The sequence below is a fragment of the Oncorhynchus clarkii genome, unplaced genomic scaffold (genome assembly GCF_045791955.1).
Source record: "Oncorhynchus clarkii lewisi isolate Uvic-CL-2024 unplaced genomic scaffold, UVic_Ocla_1.0 unplaced_contig_5752_pilon_pilon, whole genome shotgun sequence".
Lineage (NCBI taxonomy): Eukaryota > Metazoa > Chordata > Actinopteri > Salmoniformes > Salmonidae > Oncorhynchus > Oncorhynchus clarkii.
The window spans coordinates 16,193-22,768 of record NW_027259443.1 but is presented as its reverse complement, the minus strand read 5'-3'; the positions used below and the strand labels follow the sequence as shown (position 1 = coordinate 22,768).

At 38.7% G+C, this 6,576-nt stretch overlaps 1 long non-coding RNA gene across 1 annotated transcript; it reads left to right on the top strand.

The window, feature by feature from the left end:
• The first annotated feature begins 820 nt into the window (after positions 1-820).
• On the top strand, positions 821-6,332 carry LOC139400203 (uncharacterized). Its single transcript, XR_011632459.1, has 3 exons — positions 821-929; positions 1,389-1,526; positions 6,108-6,332. It is a non-coding gene; the product is annotated as an uncharacterized lncRNA (long non-coding RNA).
• Positions 6,333-6,576: the final 244 nt, after the last annotated feature.

Here is a 6,576-nt window from a genome sequence, read left to right as displayed (position 1 = left end):
TGTCCAACTGGTCCGGTCATGACAGTAAGAAAACCTATTAGCGTTGGACCCTGTCCTAGCCTACGAATAGGACCCAAAGTTTTACCCGACCAGGTGATGAAATCAGGAAAAACTCCAGGCCCCAGAAAGACATGTACAACTTTTGCCACACCACTTTTGAACCTGTGGTGCCACCTAAGCTTTAAGTATGATAACTTATAAATGTCTCTAGCATAGCTGTCTTACCCTATCATAACTCAAAATATAAGGTTGCATTACTCCATTCTTTATAACGGAAACATGAAAAATGTCAAATAAGTTAAAACGGTGTCCAATACCTTGTCTATTTCCCATCCGAGTAAGCTTATGTTTTAAGCTAGGTCAAATATAGGGTTAAAGAGTGGTTTCGAGGACACAGATTACACCTCGTCCTGGAGTATATTAATCTTGCTTTTTAATCCATGACTAGGCTTAATCTTTGTCCGGGCAAACCTCCCCATAATGTTTAAAACACGTTTACATTATTAGGGTAAACCTACTCTAAGAGTAAGTATTAGACTGTTTGAGAGGTTGGAACCCTAATCCACCCATCCAATGTGTGCACATCTGTTAGTGAAGTACAGTAGATCAATAAAGCTACAGTACTCTAGCAGTCGTCAAGCTGCTGATGCTGAAAAGCCTTGGTGCATAGGTCAAATGAGCTTTTACATGTCTTGTCTTTTTCAGCTTCAGACAATAGCTAATATTTTACTTAAAACATATGTTTTCGTATTATTATAATACACAAGGAAAGAATGTGTAGCAACAGTGGGCTGAAATAATTTTTGCTATATTTAATATTCTGAAATCTATGTCTAACAATAACTACCGTATACGTTTCTGCTTGATTTAGGTCAATACAATGGCATCCCTGACACTTGCTTTAACAGTGCTTGTTGCAGTATTCTGTGGTGAGTTGAAAGTCATCCATGAAAACATTCTACATATTATTCTAGATTGGTTGTAGTAGAATAGCATTGTTATTGGGAATGGGTCAACTGATATCAGAGCAATCAGTACACTTTCGACTGCATCTTTAACATGAATGTGCTATATAAATGTTATACTTTAAGATCGTACCTCTCTTAAAAACCTCTTAACAACTAATTACCTTTGTTAAAGAATTATTTCTGTTTCTTCCATGTTGGCAGTATCACACAAAACAATTCAGTTCAGGATTACCAGAGACACAAATGTCTCACCTTTTAACAATGTCTCTCTTTATGACCTGTGTTGTTCTCTCCTTGAATATGTATTTCCTCAGGGACAGGGACTTGCTAAATCTAGCCCATGAAGATTTTATAGAACAAAAGCTAATGATATTTTTCACAAATACAGAAAATAACATTCACATTGTTTCTCCAACTCAGCTACTGTGGCACTGAAGTGTCACAAATGTACTACCATCAATCCAGACCATCCAACCTGCACCCAGACTGACATAACAGAGGTGGAGTGTGGTGTCAGTTTCACCCACTGTGGAAGAATTGTTTTCCACAAACCAGCCTGTAAGTGAACAAATTATTAGAACTTGCAAGCAAACCAATTGTTTTTAATGGAATTCTTCTTTCGTTCTTTCTTATTATTCTCCCACCTTTGTTGCAATATATCAGTGCACAACTGATAAAATAAATGATACTTTGCCAATATCAAAGTATATCAACACCGCTACCCAGACAGCAAAAACAACACAGATTGGCCAATATTTGGAGCTGTAATAAACATTCAGAGTCTAGGGCTCAGCCCCGCCGCCGCATTTGACTGATATTGCATTCGGAAAGTACTCAGACCCCTTGACTTTTTCCATATTTTGTTACGTTACAGCTTTATTCTAAAATTGATGAAATAAACACTTTTCTTCATTAAGCTACACACAATACCCAATAATGACTAAGCAAAAACAGGTTTAAAAAACAGAAATACCTTATTTACATAAGTATTCAGACCGTTTGCTATGAGACTCGAAACAGGTGCATCCTGTTTCCATTGATCATCCTTGAGATGTTTCTGCAACTTTATTGGAGTCCACCTGTGGTAAATTCAATTGATTGGAGATGATTTGGAAAGGGACACACCTGTCTATATAACGTCAAACAGTTGACAGTGCATGTCAGAGCAAAAACCAAGCCATGAGATCGAAGGAAATGTCAATGGGCTCCGAGACAGGATTGTGTCAAGGCACAGATCTAGGGAAGGGTACCAATACATTTCTGCAGTTTTGAAGGTCCCCAAGAACACAGTGGCCTCCATCATTCTTACACTTCTTATGGCTTGAATCCCACTAACGGGATCGATATGACAACAGCCAGCGAAAGTGCAGGGCGCCAAATTCAAATATCTCATAATTAAAATTCCTCAAACATAGAGGTGTTTTACACCGTTTTAAAGATAAACTTGTTGTTAATCCCACCACAGTGTCCGATTTCAAAAAGGCTTTATGACGAAAGCACACCAAACGATTATGTTAGGTCTGCCCCTAGTCACAGAAAAACACAGCCATTTTTCCAGCCAAAGAGAGGAGTCACAAAAAGCAGAAATAGAGATAAAATGAATCACTAACCTTTGATGATCTTCATCAAATGACACTCATCGGACTTCATGTTACACAATACATGTATGTTTTGCTCGATAAAGTTCATATTTATATCCAAAAATCTGAGTTTACATTGGCGCGTTATGTTTAGTAGTTCCAAAACATCCGGTGATTTTGCAGAGAGCCACATCAATTTACAGAAATACTCATAATAAACATTGATAAAAAGATACAACTATTATGCATGGAATTATAGATACACTTCTCCTTAATGCAACCGCTGTGTCAGATTTCAAAAAAGCTTTACCGAAAAAGCACACCATGCAATAATCTGAGTACAGCACTCAGACAACAAAATCAAGCCATACAGATATCCGCCATGTCGTGGAGTCAACAAAAGTCAGAAATGGCATTATAAATATTCACTTACCTTTGACGATCTTCATCAGAATGCACTCCCAGGAATCCCAGTTCCACAATAAATGTTTGATTTGTTCGATAAAGTCCATTTATGTCCAAATGCCTCCTTTTTGTTCGCGCTTTTAACCCAGTAATCCAAATTCATGATGCGCGGGACAGGCGAAAAGTCAAAAAGTTCCGTTACAGTCCGTAGAAACATGTCAAACGATGTATAGAATCAATCTTTAGGATGTTTTTAACATTAATCCTCAACAATGTTCCAACTGGAGAATTCCTTTGTCTGTAGAATTGCAATGGAAAGCAAGCTAATTCTCACGTGAAGGCGCGTGGTCAGCTCATGCCTCTCTGGCAGACCTCTGACTCAATCCCCTCTCATTCACTTCACAGTAGAAGCATCAAACAAGGTTCTAAAGACTGTTGAAATCTAGTGGAAGCTGTATGAAGTGCAATATGACCCCATAGACACTGTGTATTCGATAGGCAATGAGTTGAAAAACTACAAACCTCAGATTCCCCACTTCCTGGTTGGATTTTTTCTCATGTTTTTGCCTGCAATATGAGTTATGTAATACTCACAGACATCATTCAAACAGTTTTAGAAACTTCAGAGTGTTTTCTATCCAAATCTACTAATAACATGCATATATTAGCAACTGGGCCTGAGTAGCAGACACTTTACTCTGGGCACCTTTTTCATCCAAGTTACTCAATACTGCCCCCAGCCATAACAAGTTAAATGGAAGAACTTTGGAACCACCAAGACTCTTCCTGGAGCTGGAAGCCCCGGCCAAACTGAGAAATTGGGGGAGAAGGGCCTTGTTCAGGGAGGTGACCAAGAACCCAATGGCCACTCTGATAGAGCTCCAAACTTCCTCTGTGGAGATGGAAGAACCTTAAAGAAGGACAACCGTCTCTGCAGAACTCCACCAATCAGGCTTTTAGGGTAGAGTGGCCAGTCGGAAGCCACTCCTGAGTAAAAGACACATGACAGTCCGCTTGGAGTTTGCCAAAAGGCACCTAAAGGACTCTCAGACCATGAGAAACAAGATTCTCTGGTCTGATGAAACCAAGATTGAACTCTTTGGCCTGAATGCAAATGTCACTTCTGGAGGAAACCTGGCACCATCCCTATAGTGAAGCATGGTGGTGGTAGCATCACGCTGTGGGGATGCTTTTCTGCGGCATGGACTGGGAGACTAGTCAGGATTGAGGCAAAGATGAACAGAGCAAAGTACAGTGAGATCCTTGATGAAAACCTGCTCCAGAGTGCTCAGGACCTCAGAGTGGGGCAGCGTTTCACCTTCTAACAGGACATTGACCCTAAGCACACAGCCAAGACAATGCAGGAGTGGCTTCGGGACAAGTCTCAGAATGTCCTTGAGTGGCCCAGCCAGAGCACGGACTTGAACCCGATCGAACATCTCTGGAGAGACCTGAAAATAGTTGTGCAGAAACACTCCCCATCCAACCTGACAGAGCTTGAGAGGATCTGCAGAGAATCATGGGAGAAACTCCTCAAATACAGGTGTACCAACCTTGTAGCGTCATACCCAAGAAGACTCGATGCTGTAATCGCTGCCAAAGGTGCTTCAACAAAGTACTGAGTAAAGGGCCTGAATACTTATGTAATTGTGATATTTTTTTTTATACATTCGAATACAATTCTAAAAACCTGTTTTTGCTTTGTTATTATGGGGAACTGTGTGTAGATTTATGAGGGGGAAAAACTATTTCATCAATTTTAGAATCGGGCTGTAACAACATAATGTGGAAAATGTCAAAGGGTATGAGTAATTTCTGAATGCACTGTGTAACACTCAGAACACTTTTTACATTAACAACAAGATTTTAACACACATTTGCTGTGTAGGAAGGTGTATGCCGACTGAAGCAAGTCTTGATATCTTTAAAAAAAAACATGGAAACAGCAAGCAATTCAGTTTGTGAACCTCAAAACTGTTAGCATTTATTTAAATGCTAAAAAGATATCAGCTCCGCCGCCCTGTTACACATACAACAACAAAACTTGATGTGTTTTAGCTTAAGGAACACATTTGCATCATATACCTATGATTTCCTTCATATTGGATTTTCCTTCATATTAGATTTTTTTTATCAAGGCTCCAAAAATGGTGTTCTCATGAACAGTACATCTGATTGACTTGAAACTCAGAAAGTATGTTCATCATGTCAGCCTCTACTAAGTCCAAATGTGGAAGAGAAAATGGTAACATTGTAAAAAATATATATTGCATCTGAAATCAAACTGTAATAGCTTCACTTCTCTTCACTTGACAACTTGAAACTCACATGTAGTGTTTTGAATTGTTACAAGAACACAAGCGAGGAGGATGTATAGTACCTCCATGCAACTGTTTATTTCAGCCTGCTCATAAGCCAGCACCCCGTTTGTAGCTATATTTCATTTTTCTTTAGTAATTCTAGCACATTACACTGCATCTATTGGTAGTCAAAATACTATATGATGCCACAACTGTAAAAATCGAAACACAACTGGAGCCAGTTTGGAGTCAGGAAATACGAGGCGATAGCTAACTAACTGTACGTAGCTCTGTTAACTGTGGGGCATAATAATTATCTTCTTTGAAGTTTTTTTTCATTTGTTTATCAATTACTTAAAGGGGCAATCTGCAGTTGCTACATCCATTTTTGGACTTATACATTAATGATATGTACCCATTTATTCTCAAAGAATATAATCTATAAATGCCTCATGAGCTTAGTTTAACTGTTGAACCCCATCAAAACTAAAAAATATAAGCTTATTTTTACTCCAATGATTGCAAACAAACACCATAAAGCCTCAAAACATTTGAATATCATGGATGGTCAGTCCTTGCATCCATAACTCTGTCTATGAAGTTGAGAGTAGTTAGACTTCTCCAGCCCAATCTCTAGGCTTTTTACTGAAACAGGGGAGTAGAGAACGCTTTGTTACTGTTTCAACTGCTGATTTCTGCTTTAACTGATGCACCTACTTTCCTATCAACAATTTCCTCTTATTGTTTAGTATTTTTGATTGTGTATCTATTTGTTATGACATTGTACAGAACGATTGGGCATTTGTATATTTCTCCACTAGGGCCCCCATTAATGTGTGTGCCTTCAATTTCAGATGGTGAGGTGAGAAAATGTGCTACTGAAAATGAATGTAATGTCAAGTCGCAAAGAAGTGTGGTGACGGAATGCTGCACAACGGATCTCTGCAACTGACCCAAGCTGGGAGAACCTGACTCACACCTGCAAATGGAGTAATATCAGAAAGGAACAATTTTGTAATTGAATCAACATACTGAAAACAATTTAGTTTTCAATTGATAGCTAAAAATTATTACGTTATCACATTCCCATGTAGTCAAATGAAAAAATATGTATGTCATTTCTCCAATTTCTGAAATGCTGTTAAAATATTATTTTCATATCATAAGCTTTGTGGACTGATTATTATAGGAATGTCTGGTAGGACCTGTGGTCAAAGTTGAAGATTGGTGAATAGAATTGTAGACAATTTTCATACACCTCCTGACATCATTTCCCAAGCCTTCACCCAAAAGGACCAATGCAAAGAAAAGCCCTCCTTTCAT